Source organism: Melanostigma gelatinosum (assembly GCF_949748355.1).
Source record: "Melanostigma gelatinosum genome assembly, chromosome: 2".
Classification (NCBI taxonomy): Eukaryota; Metazoa; Chordata; class Actinopteri; order Perciformes; family Zoarcidae; genus Melanostigma; species Melanostigma gelatinosum.
In genome coordinates this window covers 22,698,983-22,712,989 of record NC_136635.1, presented here as the reverse complement: position 1 = coordinate 22,712,989, position 14,007 = coordinate 22,698,983, and the positions used below count along the sequence as shown (strand labels likewise).

Sequence of the window (14,007 nt, the reverse complement as noted above, 5' to 3'; positions counted from 1 at the left end):
AAACTCATCATTATTTGTTTGTACAAGAAACGGCTCCGTGGGAACGTATGCATGCATTTCAACCATGTCGATGTAAATTGGGTTGTTTATGCCGGCTGTGCACGTGGTGCAGTTGCCGTGCCAATTTAGGTGGTAACCAGGAGTCTGCTCTCTCTGGCCGACCTGACACGACGACGTCTCAGGTGCTACTGCTACAGGTTCACACTATACGCTACGAGAGGACGGCCTTTTTCATAAAGTTTATGTTTGTTTACGTATTTTTTAGAAATGAAATGAATGAGGACGGAAGAGATTTCCATCCGGTTCCCTCGGTTTTCCTCCGACAACTTTCCTCGTGAAAGCATTGAGTGCAAGATGGGAAGCTGAAATGTTTAAAGAGGCCATCCTTTCATTCTGTTTACTCAACAGAGTTCGACCTTTTACATCCCAGTGTCATTCATACTGACAGCACAAAACCAAAGAACGTAACCGTATCTCAGGAAATCATTCCACGGTTTCACTTCCATTTGATCTTTTTCCAGGTCTCACCCACAGTTTCATCACGTTAGTTTTGTACAAGATATTGGGTTCCTTTATTCTGTTAAACTCAGTGTGCGTCACACAAGCCTCCTTACTGTTGGGCCGCTGTGGACATTTGACTTATTCGTCCGTTTGCGCTTTTAATGCAAATTAAGCAAACAGACGGAAAAGTGGAATTCAAGATCTCATTGACAAGCATACAGAGGCAATCGCGTGAACAAAAGTTGACAGAATAATTTATACATACTGTATAAACCAATATAACACAAACAAACAATTATTTGAAACATTAAAATGAATGCAACATACAAATAACATCTGTGAATTGTTTTCATATTCATGCATTTTCGAAGGCCATGATAGTTGTTGATTATTTTAAGCCCAGCCATAATGTTTTTCCAAAACATAACTAAGTGGTTTTGTTGCCTAACCATAACTGCGACTGTTCCACTGTGAGCATGTGCTGTTAAGTACGTATATATATATATATAAACGTAAATATATATAAATGACATGTGAAAAGCCTAAAATGCACTCTCAAGAAACTCTGAAATGGAGGGAAATGTCGTGCTACTTATACACCTTGCCATGAGATCGGGTTAAGGAGACAGGGTCGCAATTAATGGATAAATAAGTCTTGAGTAATACAAGCAGATTGGATAATCCTGCGACTGTTATTCTCAAAATAATGATTAAAAAAAAGAACAAAAAGTACAGCAAGAATAAGATTGGTCCTAGTATAGACCCCTGGGGCACTCCGTACTTTACCAGGAGAGTCAGAGATGATCACCATCAGACAATCTTTTTCAGTTTATCTCAGAGAAGGTGAACCACTTCAAGGACTCGAGCCGGTCAACTTTGTTGTAAACTGCTGTTAAGTTGAACAGCAAAAGAGTAGCAGCTCCTAAAAGATTGCACATCAAAGAATAATGGAAATTAAAATGATGGCACTTTATACGGATGTGCTGTTCATATACTGTACATGTCTCCACCAACTAGCAAAGAAAGCGTTTCTAAACTTTGCCCAGTAAGAACAATTTCTGATTAAATTCAAAGTTTTGTTCCCAAATCCCTGTGGATTAAAACCTTCAAATAAATGTGTCCTGATGCAGAAACAAACTTAAAACAGATTCTGTCCTGCAAACTGAGATTTTGTGGCATATTTCTTCCCGTCATTTCTTTGCTGCTTTTGTGTTTCTGCCTCTGCGGTTTGTCCGTTGTTGAGTCTCAGGGTGTGAACACAGGATCGCCTTATAAAAGTGACACGACTAAAGAACGCTGCCACATCCATCACTTTCCCGAAAAAATATGAGAAATATATTGATTTAAAAATATATATATATATTTATACCTTTGCGTGACAATAATCTCAGTCTCTCTTGGTTGAGTGTTAAAGCTATTCTCTCATCTCTCAAACCAAAACTAGTCAGTTATGTTACAAATTGAGATAGATTTTTTCAGAAAAACAACCTTACCCTCTTTCGATGCAGTTCCTCTTTTGTCTGGACTTTGATAACAAATTGGAGTTGAAACTATAAATTCAGCACTAATTACTTGCTCATGGACACTCGTATTAGTTTCGGATCCTAACAAGATGGCGGTGATACAGCTAGCACACACGGAGGCTTCCACTGCGTTCCGATACCACGGTACATACCAAGGTAACACTAATGGGGCATCCCAGGAATTGATAATTTGATGAGACACAGTACCAACGTGCAACAAGTTTAAAGAACATTTACACTGTAGTAGGGCTGGGCGATATATATCGATGTGATCGATATCATGACATGAGCCTCGACACAGTCTTAGACTTTGGATATCGTGATATGGCACAAGTCTGGTCTTCTCCGGGTTTTAAAGGCTGCATTACAGTCAAATGATGAAATTATCAGTCTGTTGTAGCTGTTCTATTATTTGCCCTCATCCAACTTACTCATCATAAATCTCACCTCTACAATGTCATCTTAACATGGAAAATCAAGGTATTTGGTGAAAGATTTTGTGATATTTGATTTTCTCCATCACCGCCAGCCCTACGCTTTAGTATTACTGCTGGAAACCCTGTAAACCCCGTCTCTGATGCCCGCCATCTGTAAAACGTTTACTTTGTTTTCTTATGCAACGCCTGCACATAAAACATACAGACAAAAAAGTAGTAATAATAGTTGAGTGTAAAAAGACATAGACCCCCGCTGCCAGCCTATTTGTTATTTCAAAGTCGTTCAGTTTCATGTTGGGTTTCATCTTTTACATGTATTTTGTGGACTGCGGTGAATCCGTGAGAAATGGGAGTGTATTATATCTCTCCCTTTAAAGTCTGTATGTTCAACGCAGGATCCACGACACAGGAAAAAAAACAGATGTTTGAAAAGCTGATTTTATTTGTGGTGAAATGCACTTCAAAGGAATATTGTTTTTAATGGTATTTCTGTTTTACTCAGTGAGCCAACGGACTGAGAGAACAATATGTCTCAGTCTTTGAACCTCAGTTCCATTCAGTGACTGTCTACTCGAGACATTTTGATTTTGTATTTCGATAACGTTTAGTATAATATTTATTTGTCCTTTAATAAATAGCAGTGAAGACTGCCACACAGTCCTCTCCGGCTCGGCAGACCATAACAAATGAAAAACAATGGCAACCAATCGTGAAAAGTCACATTTTGTAGCTTATATTCATTCTCATTCCCCTCAACTGGAGAAAATCTGGTGCGAAATGAATACATTTAAAAATGTATAATTAAACGGGAGAAGCCCAAGGTTCACAAGATTAGGGGAAGAGGAACACAGCTTTTTAAATTCTTTTTATTAAACTAGACTAGCCAGTCTTATTGCCAGAAGAACACGTTCCCGTTAGTCTAAGTTCCTCATTTTGAACAGGCAGAGAGAATGTTCTGTGCCAGTTCACACCCAATGCATCCCAAAACAAATAATTAGACAGCAAATAATGAAGTAAGTACATGCTGTAAAACTATACAACATGAAAAAAAGAGACAAAAAGATTTTTGAAAGTTGTTTTGTGCCTGCAACTGAGCAATTTTGCCAGCTCATCTCAACTCAAATGTACAGGACTTTGTGGTTCCTACGCATTTGCTTTCATGAGACGAGAATTTCTCGTGGAGTTAAGGGAGCAGGCGGTCGGCATTTTGTTAAAGGGCGGTTTGACATGACGCGGCCGTTGATTAGCTGGTGCTGGGATCGATATGATCCTTCTGTCTGCTGCAAAGTCTGCTGCAGTTTAGTTTTCAGGTCAGCATTTTGGATTAAGACTGCGGTGCATGTGCGACCTTTGAACGCCGGGCATCGTCTCAGTCTGAAACCCTTTTCATTACATCACAGACGTTGGTGGTGAAAGGACAATTGACGAGATTCAAGTTGCATCAAAATGTGCTAAAGCACAACAAAAATACCAAATATGTTTAAAAGAAACAACCAAAGGAGGAGTTGACGGAAATAAAGATGTCATTCACAGTTAAGAGCATCTACAAATATTCACAATGTAACAGCTTCTTTATTGACGTCTGGTTGCTGGCGGGAGTTAAAAGACATGCTGAATACACCGCTGAGAAAAAAATCAATACAAAATTTGATTTCACCATCTTGCAATGTTGCTCCTGGTCAGTGTTTTGTATGTACCTCCTCGCTCAGAGGAGACTAGACAGACTAACAGACTGTTTAAAAAAAAAAAAGAGAAACAAGCTTATTATTACTATCATGGAATTCTCCTGCCCAGCCTCATTAAGTGGGCTCGAGCGCTACCAGGCTACAGCTTCTGTTTGCTTTGGCGGCGCTGGAGCCGGGTCGTTAGGTGGTTTGGTGATTGCTCAAGTAAGCGGGAGAAAAGCCCCTGCAATGACTGGACAGCTGTGACGACCCCCCCATCATCTGGCGTTTGCTCCCATTTGCCTTTTCACTCTGTCCGCCTCAAGGCCGGACTCATCCCAAGCAGGGTAGCAGCCACGTTCCACGTTTCGGCTCACACGAGCCACAATTGCAGGTTGTTGTTTTTTTCTGTTTTTGCACAATACACCGCCCTCTTTATTTTAAAGCTGTACTCAGCAGCCTTCTCAACTTGTGTTCTGTTGAGTCAGCTGGTAACCGTGACCCGGACGACTGCACTGCTCTCCAAAAATCACTGACACGGTACGCGCCAAGTCTGCTGCTCCGGATCAGTTCATTAGCTCGCACTGATGGTGGTGTCTGGCTATACAATGAGGGTGCCCTTCCTGTATTGTCCGCCTGTCCTGCCGCCGCCGTGTTCCATGTGATTGTCATTCTTTAGATGCCTTCGCGGAAAAAACCCGAATGTCTTCAACAACTCTTGAGAGTCTGCAGCCACGCTATAGCAGCTCCTTGAGGCTGTATAGGACAGAAGGGCTTTGAGCTAAATGTCAGTGTGATAACACGAATGGAATGCACATCAGGCGTAGGGGGGGGGGGGGGATCGATTCTTAGATGCATCGTGATTCTCTCTTGAACGATTATGACTCAATGCAGAAAACTCAATAATCGGAAATCTAAAGCTCAGTTCTCAACGTTATGATCTTCTGTAACAATTCTGTGACACCGGGCTGTCCGTGCCTTACCGCTGCCCCTGAACGCAACAGACGTAATACACGTGCGTCTCGTTTACATTCTGAACAAAACACTTGCCGAGTTTTGCAGCCAATTATGGATACGATCCGGCCAACACCCCCTTGCTTAAAAGCCAACGAATGGAAGCCTTTCTTCTTCTGCCAGACTCGGGAAATGGCGAAGTGAATCACCAAGTAGATTGAAACTTTTTTAGACATGGATGTGCGCCCCTACTCAGTCATTGAAAATCAGAGCTTTCGCGCGATGTTGCACACTTTGGAACTGAGAGACAACATTCATCTTTACGTTTTTTACGAACACAGCGATACTCTACAACCACACCAAAGCTGAAGTCATGGAGTCACTGAGGAAGGCGGGTCGGATGGCGGAAAGCTGTACTTGCCTAACAAGTACGTGCGTAGTGTCTGTTTCACCCTCTTTTTTCTAGTTTTAATTGATCTACTAATAGTACGATGTCAGCCAACACGTACTAGAACTTTTTTAGAACTTTTTTTATAACTAGAACTGTTTTTGCATTGATCTGCTATGGCTTCACTCACCCCTCCATCCGACTGTGTCAGCTGCGCCCGCCTGGTGGATAAAATCACAGAGTTGGAGGGAAGAATATCCACGCTCTACAGGATCCAGTATGCCGAGAGCCTCATGGACACCATCATTTTCGGTCCATCACAGACTGACACAGCCAGCGACCGCGTGCATGAGTCCATCGCTTCCAGTCCTGCTGCCGCGGCACCTCCTCCGGTCGCAGCTCCTGAGGCCTCCTGGCTACGGCTCGGAGCTAAGCTTAATGCCCTGGTCAGCTCTACTCCATCACATCACGAGCCCTGGTCCCTGGTCTGTGCTCGCGGCAGCCGGAGAGGGAGACGCACATCTCCTACACCCCATGGCTTCGATGTCCAGCTGAAGAATGGATTTGACGCCCTTGCCCTGCACGAGTTCCCTCCTCTGACTACGGACTCCCAGCTTCCTACATCATCCTAGCTGCCGCCTCGGGGGACCCACAGCCCCGGGTCCCCCGACATCCCTACGCCAGTCATTCCTGAGCCCTCCTCTCGCCCCAGGACACGCTGCTCCATACCGTGCTTTACACCAGCACCGCGGCGAGCTTCGGTCGCCCGTTCTCTCAGTCCTTGCTTGTCTGCTCCGCCACCACTGGTTGAATCCTCGCCTCCATCCACGCGTATTGCACGCGCAGTGTTGCCGCCTCGTCCCCTCTTCGCCCCGACGACGCTGATAGTCGGGGACTCAATAATCAGGAACACCCGTTTCTTCAACGCGGAGACACACTGCTTCCCCGGAGCAACGGCTCCAGACATCCTGCTGACACTGCCTGGCCTGCTGCGCGCCCTCCCGTCTTCCATTCGGCGAATTATCGTTCATGTGGGAATTAACGACACAGCCCTCCACCAGTCCGAGTTGACCAAGATGGATTTTACATATCTTTTAAGTTTTTTAAACAGCTGTGGACTGTCTGTTTTTATCAGTGGTCCAAGTCCAACACTCGGCCGTGGATCACAGCGGCTCAGCAGAGTCCTCAGCCTCCACACCTGGCTCCAGGCCGCCTGCAGGACCAACAACGTGGACCTGATAGGCTGGAAAGAGCCCATAACAGCAGGAGATTGCGAGGAGCTACAAGTAGCCGAACAGATCCCAGGCCGAATGCCAGACCTAATACCTGTTACCTTATCATTAAAATAGATCAGGAATTTGTTGCAATCGTCAACAGAATAGCATGGTACAGTGGAGACAGGTGGTGAAACAATTCCTCTAATTTTGTCAAACAGAATCTTGGGATTTTTCTTTGAAGAAGAGATTAGGTTGGCAAAATAAGTCATGTTTCTTCCATCTAAGAAATATCAGTAAACTGAGATCTGTATTATCAACACCTGAATTAGAAATGATCATACACACATTTATCTCTTCACGCATTGACTACTGCAACTCACTTTTCACATCACTCAGTGTATCTGCTCTTAACCGTCTGCAGGTCATCCAAAATGCTGCCGCCAGATTACTCACCAGGACAAATCGACGGTCTCACATCACCCCCGTACTCCGATCTCTCCACTGGCTTCCTGTAGCATCTCGGATACACTTCAAAATTCTCACCATCACTTACAGAGCACTTCACGGTCAGGCTCCGGTTTATGTAGCTGATCTACTTCGCCCCTATTCACCCGCCCGCACTCTCAGGTCAAACGCTCTAGGTCTTCTGTCAGTCCCACGCACACGATTTAAGAGCCGTGGTGACCGAGCCTTTGAGGCAGTGGCCCCGAGGCTCTGGAATGCTCTGCCTGCAACTCTACGCCTCGCAGATACTGTGGATACTTTTAAAAGCCAGCTCAAAACCCACCTGTTTAGGCTGGCGTTTGTGTAAAAGTAAACCCATGTCCTAGACCTGCTCTTAAAATATGTTTTACATTTTTTATTATTTTTTATTTAATTTTTTTATTTTCTTTGTGTAGATAATTTATTGACCCTAGGGTCACATTGTGTTTTTTATGCTTTTAAATGTCTGCTCTGTTAAGCACTTTGTGATAGTACTGTCTGTGAAAAGCGCTATATAAATAAAATTCATTCATTCATTCATTCAAAATCTATGAAGAATAGTGTCACAGGCAGATCTCAAGCAGGACAAAATCGTACATATGTATACGCTACTAAAGCATGACACGGCTTAATTCATCTTTTAAAGACATGAGGTTGAAAGTGAAATACATTTACTCTTTAGTTGCTACTTTTAAGCTACTTTACTTGAGTATTTTCTACATTATGCTACTTTATGCAGTACTCTTACTCCACTGCACTACAAGTTATCTTGGAGATTCGGATAAGTAATACATTAATGATGTTATATAAATTATATTATAACTTGGCCTAAATAAACAGGTCCAAACAGACAGAAGTGCATACAACAGATTTGGCAATTATGACCTGCCTTCCAATTAACCAGAAAATACAGAAATAATATATCATGTATATATATATATATATATCTATATATATATATATATAGATATATATATGTATATCTATATATATACTATATATATTAGTGTACGATATATATATAAAGTGATATGTGAGACTAATTATGCATAACTTATTTTGTAATATTGACATTGGCCCACTGCAGTAGTTTATTTCAATTTTTTTTTGTTAATTAATCGGACCGGCCGTTATCAATAAAGTTCTTTAGTACTTAATTATGGAATATAATGGGGGAAAGGCTCTCCTCTACGTGCTTTACTCTTCCGTCCTCTATTATGTCTTTTGTAAGGGGAAGTAACATCGTTAAATGTGCATGTGGCACCTGTGTTGCATTCATTCATTTTGATTGATTCATAAAACGTTAATAGCTCAGAAGTGTTTCAGCAAGATCCCTGCTGATGTTGAGAACCTCCCGCACATTCAGAACACACATCAGTGTTCTCTGAGAAGTCAGAATATTGTGAGAAAGTGGTATGGTTCTCCGTGTGGGCGGATCTCATTTTCTTTTGTTCGATTCTGACGTGATTTTTTTTATCATGTGTTTTTCAAGTAATAGTATGAGTTAAAAACATTTTTGAAAAAAGTGAAAGTACAAAAAAATGTAACTTTTCACTGTACCGTTATGAGTAAAAACTTTGACCTGCCGGTTGGGCGAGATGAAAAGGGGCGTAACATTAAATCATTTGAATTTAACATCATGGGGAACCGTGGATATCCAAACCGGGTTCCATGACAATCCGTTCATTAGTTATTGAGATATTTCACTAAAGCACATAAATGTCAGCCTCCTGGTGGTGCAGGAGTAAAAGTCAAGGGTACACCAAAATCAGTGGTGTTCGTCCTCTGGACCCCAAATGTCTGTACAACAGGAGTCCAGTCAGTAGTTGCTGAGATATTTAATTCTGGACCATGGTGCCAGCACGGCTAAAGATCTGAACCGTCCCTTTCAGATTACAATCTATTTTATGCACCTCTTCCCAGACACTGTTAGATGGCGACTGTGTCATCACATATGACGGTGTGACAAGGGATCAAATAAAAGATGAGCCAAGGATCAAAGTTAGATTTTTTTTGTCAATAAACAAGAGGGGAGTTTTTTCACTGCAAGAGGAATAAAAAGATATTGAAGTGGTTGATGTGAATACAAAGTGAGTCTTCAGAGGAAATCAAGGCCAAACCAGTTAAAGTGGTATGATCCCTCTGTTCCAAGTTGTAGAGCCTCCCTTCTGTTTCTCGGATGAGAGACTGTTTCACAACACATGAAAACTCGGCGGATCACATCAAAGATTATGGATGCAGGCAAACTTTTGCATGGATGTTTTTTTGTTGTTCTTTAAACTACATGATATTGCATGTTGCGATGTTACAGTAGGATATTTTTAACAAATGTTTAATAGTGGGACTCAGAAAAAGATCTACACACTGCTTGTTCAAGAGGCCGAAAAGCATCTAGATAGACAGATAGATAGGGGGAAATTTGTATGTTACAGCAGCAAGACACACCAAAAAGCAAAGTAACAGAGTAACCAAAATATTAAGTATTAAAAAATGCACAATATATACAATAGAATAACAGAGTGTGTAAAATTAAATATCAGAATATAGAATATATAAGATAAAACAAAAATGCACAGTATATACAATGAAGCAAACAACAGTGTAGCGGTGTGTAGTTATGTGGAGGATGATCTGGCCAGAGCTGTTTTATTGTAAAGTGTTATAGCAGTGGGCAGGAATGTTCTCCTGTATCTTTCCTTGTGAAAGCGGAGCTGGATCAGTCTGTTGGAGAAAGTGCTCCGCTGTCCCTGCAGGAGGTGGTGGAGAGGGTGGTCATTTTGAGATTCCTAACATCATCAGAGTATGTTTCTGGCTGTCATTTATAGGATTTTCTCAGTTCATGTGTGTCTATGGGGCTCCAAGTCAGCCTATTGGTCGATCTCAGTCATTGAACCCGCCTTCGAAGCGTCAGAGTCTCAGCAAGGCGGGTGCCGAAGCGGGTGTTGATTGACACATTTTTCAGTGAGTAAAGTTGGAAGAAGTGCCGCGTCTCCCCGAGTATAAATTTCCGCTCGCAGGAAGTCTGCGGTAACTTGCTCTCTTCAGCTTCGTACTAAGGCTATGCAATATTCGCCAACCAACGTCCTGCCGAGCTTGGACATGTACTCCTCCGACCATGAAGCACGCTGTTTCAAAACTCTTTAAAATGCGCTGCCTTTCTGGTTTCTGTTTGATCTTGGGTTCTACTGAAACAAATGCCTGTCAATTTGGCTGACATGTCTGTAAAGTATTGAACACTGAAGTCTACAGTGGAGCTTCTGCTGACGCGTTGTCATCACCACACCAGTGCTGAGCCCACCGCCGGTTTTTGTGAAGTCAGAGGTTCAAACATGAGCGAGGATCACAGAGCATACAACAAGCAGGCAGGTAGCAACAGCACCGTAGTGATCAAGAAGGTGTCGGTTTGATTTTCTGAAGCAACTGGGAAAGTTTGGCTAGGGAAAGGGAATGAGTAATGCTCCACGAAAACCCCTGAGTAACTGTTCACATGCCAAGAGCGTCAGCGTTTGGGCAGCTCCCAGCTGTGGACATCGGCTGTACAGTATACCTGAATGAATGAGGAGGCAAGGCTGTGCTTAAAGCGAGCCTTCACTCTCTGTAGGACAACCCCGTCTCCAAGAAAACACGTTTGTGTGTGCCAAGTTTACAACAGCAAATATATTTTAACAAATTGCTGCCTGCCCAAAAAGCCCTCCAAATCAAACAACATTGTTTTTTTGTCCATGTCCGCCAGATCAAAAGACACATAGAAGCTTTTTCTGATCTAGCACAACAACTTAATTTGTCTGTGTCTTTAAAACGTTATACATCACTGTCGAAAATTAATCCGTTTTATGATCTGGCAATGCTAGGGATACGGTTTGGTTAGATTTTGGCACAAAAAAACTCAGTTATGTTGATGCAAGTAGTTAGTTAAAGGGGCTAAATTCTAAATTCAGAGCACATCTAAGACTGCTTCCACACGGCTCTCAACATGGCGACGGCTCAGCTAACAGCTAGTGTGCAGCTAGTAAATATATTTAGCATTTCCTCACCAAGAAAATGTTCCTTGATTGGATAAGGTCAGAAAATAAAGATGTTGACTCTACTACAGTAAAAGTAAAGTAGAGTTATTTTTAATGAGTGTTTACGTTTTGCCCAAGTGACAATTGCTGAGAAATGAAGCCAATGCAAGTGCAGAAAACTGCATTCCTTAGATGGCCACTAGAGGCTGGCTCCAAAAACGAGTCAATCCCCATAGACCCCCATCTTAAAATGCCCAACTTTACAGCTTAAATAAACACGTTTACAGCCTGGTACAGGTAATATCCCCGTTCACGACAACTGTACTTGGGCTGAATTTTTATACAACTCACATGTTTTAATTATGTTAAGGCTTAAAGTTAGGCAGCACCACTTCTTTGCCCATTTTTAGATTAGCCGGGAATTCAGGCTGTGTCATCACTGCTAAGATGGTGATGGCCGGAGCACCATCTTACTTCGAACTTCACAACAGCTCTTCAGAAACCTATGGGTGACGTCACAGGCTATGGGCCCACCATGTCGCCCAGCTGAACCCTGTGTAATACCTGCTTTGATACCAGGCTTACTTTGCCAAAGCATAATTGACTCACATCTAATTAGGAGCTGATCAACAGCAACGGAATGCTGTTGTGTATTTTTAATGGCTGCATAAATGGATCATTATTTATATTAAACAGCACGGACAAGGGTTTACTTATCACAGTCATTTTGAAGACATCAACACTGAGCTTACTTACACTCGGACACTAACACCGCAATCCTTAATCTTAAATATTAAAAGCCAGCCTTCATTAATATTGAAAGCAAAGCACTTATGTCGAGAGAATAATATTCGACTGCTTAATGCGCTGAGCAGCAGGTGTGCGTCATAACAAGGCGCAAGAAATTCATTCCGCTGGCTAAGTTCTCCAAGAAACAGCATGGATGAAAAATAATGGCTCATGTCAAACTTTTTATTCTGTTTCTCCCAATCTGATAGACACAGTTCTTCAACCTGGCAGCAAGCCACTTTCACAGAGCGTGCTTCTGGTTGGAAATTGGGATGAAAAATGAACTTGGCCACAAATACTGCAACACATTCTGCCTACAGTTGATCCATACTGCCCACTGTTGTCAAAGTAAACAGAAGGTCATTAGACAACTGTGGGCAGGTTCACTTATTTTTAACTGTGTTGCATAAGTGTTGTGGATTTCAACAGACTTTAATGCCGAGACCATTAAGTTTACAATGTGTGGTAGTTTCCTCTACGTGACTCTAGTTGGTGGTCATTATTTGCATGCCAATTGTAAGAGAGCAAAGTAAAGAACAAAAAGTCACTGAAGGAGCCGACAAACATATATATTCATCTACAGTGTAATGAACTCCATGATTTTTGTTTCAAGTGTAACTTCACCCTCAGGTCTGAGCCTAAGTACACCCACTGCATCATTAAAAAAAAAAGATGGGCAAGGGGCTGAGGGATCAAACCATGCTCACCTCCGTATGACGAAAACGTTGATGCGGCCTCGACAACTATAACACAGCTACAGTAGCATGGAAAAAAGCAATACGGGGCGCTGAGTTTGATGACATTCCTGTTTGTCACAAATGAGACTAGAATTACACCCTGCGGTCTCTTCGCCTCACTCACGTCCAATTTAGCTAGCTGTCTAGCCACCCGCTAAATGAGTAAAATGTAACAACTTTCACACAGATTCATCAGATTTCGTAATGCGCTGATAGCTTTATTACACAGCCTGCGTTCCCCCCCGCCTCCACCAGCTGCGGAGACGAACCGTCACGGCCGTATATACTCAAAGTCAGCCAGGGAAAAACCGAGCGCCTCCTTTCTCCGGAGCGGCCGTCTGCTCTCCTCCTGGTTTAAGGACTGGCGGGCCGTGCATTTTTTACCTGGGCCTTCACTGCTGTCCTGCAGCTGAAACAGCTACGGTTATTATTTGTTTCGTGTAAAAATGAAGGCAACACCTATAATTACACTAACTGCAGAGAATACGCCGAGTGTGCGTCCCTCTCTGCTCTGACTGCAGCTGGGAGTGCTGCGCGAGGCTTCTGTGAGAGTACCCGCCTGTGTGTGCTTTGGAGCGGCGGAGGGGCTCACGGCAGCTCCCGCTGCTCGTTCACGACAGCCCACTGACCAATCACGTATGTCGAGGCCAGCTAGCAGGCTCTGGCACGTCAAAGCAGACGCCCAATATGTCAAACTAACACTCTGACAATAGTGACCAAACGGCGACTATTGCGCTCAACTTCTGTAACCAGTGTAGCGTTAGCATGAAAACATGGTGTAAATAGCAAGCTAACATTAGCTAGCTAGCTAGTCAGCTGCTAAATAAGTAAAATGTAACATCTACACACTCTTCACAGCTTAGGAAACCCCATTGTGAACTAGATAATCAGTAATTGACACTGATTCACCAGAGTTCATAATGTGCAGATAGCTAAATGTCCAGGAAAGAATTTGTGAGGAGAGAGAGAGAGAGAGAGAGAGAAGAAAGAATTTGTGAGAGAGAGAGAGAGAGAGAGAGAGAGAAGAAAGAATTTGTGTGAGAGAGAGAGAGAAAATAATTTGTGAGAGAGAGCTGAAAAGCTTAATAATTCAAAAAGTTTAAAGGTTAGAAATATAAAAAGTCATAGCAGACCTCTGGTGAAAGAGCTGAACATTTTAATAGTTGAACGGCTTCTGTAGCTTAAAAATTGAAGGAGGAGAAGCATTCCACAATGAAGCAAAATTGAGAAGCTTGCAATTTCTCTGTCAGCCGTTTGCAAGCTAACCAAAAGCAAGAAAGCATGGCGGTGAAGTTTTAATTGCATCATTC

At 42.6% G+C, this 14,007-nt stretch overlaps 1 protein-coding gene across 1 annotated transcript in view; it reads right to left on the bottom strand.

The window, feature by feature from the left end:
- The window catches only part of LOC306787041 (carbohydrate sulfotransferase 8-like), a gene marked incomplete at its 3' end in the record, with an annotated part of 143,013 nt that overhangs the window by 114,174 nt on the left and 14,832 nt on the right, over positions 1 to 14,007 (bottom strand). The gene's annotated exons all lie outside the window — the stretch shown is intronic.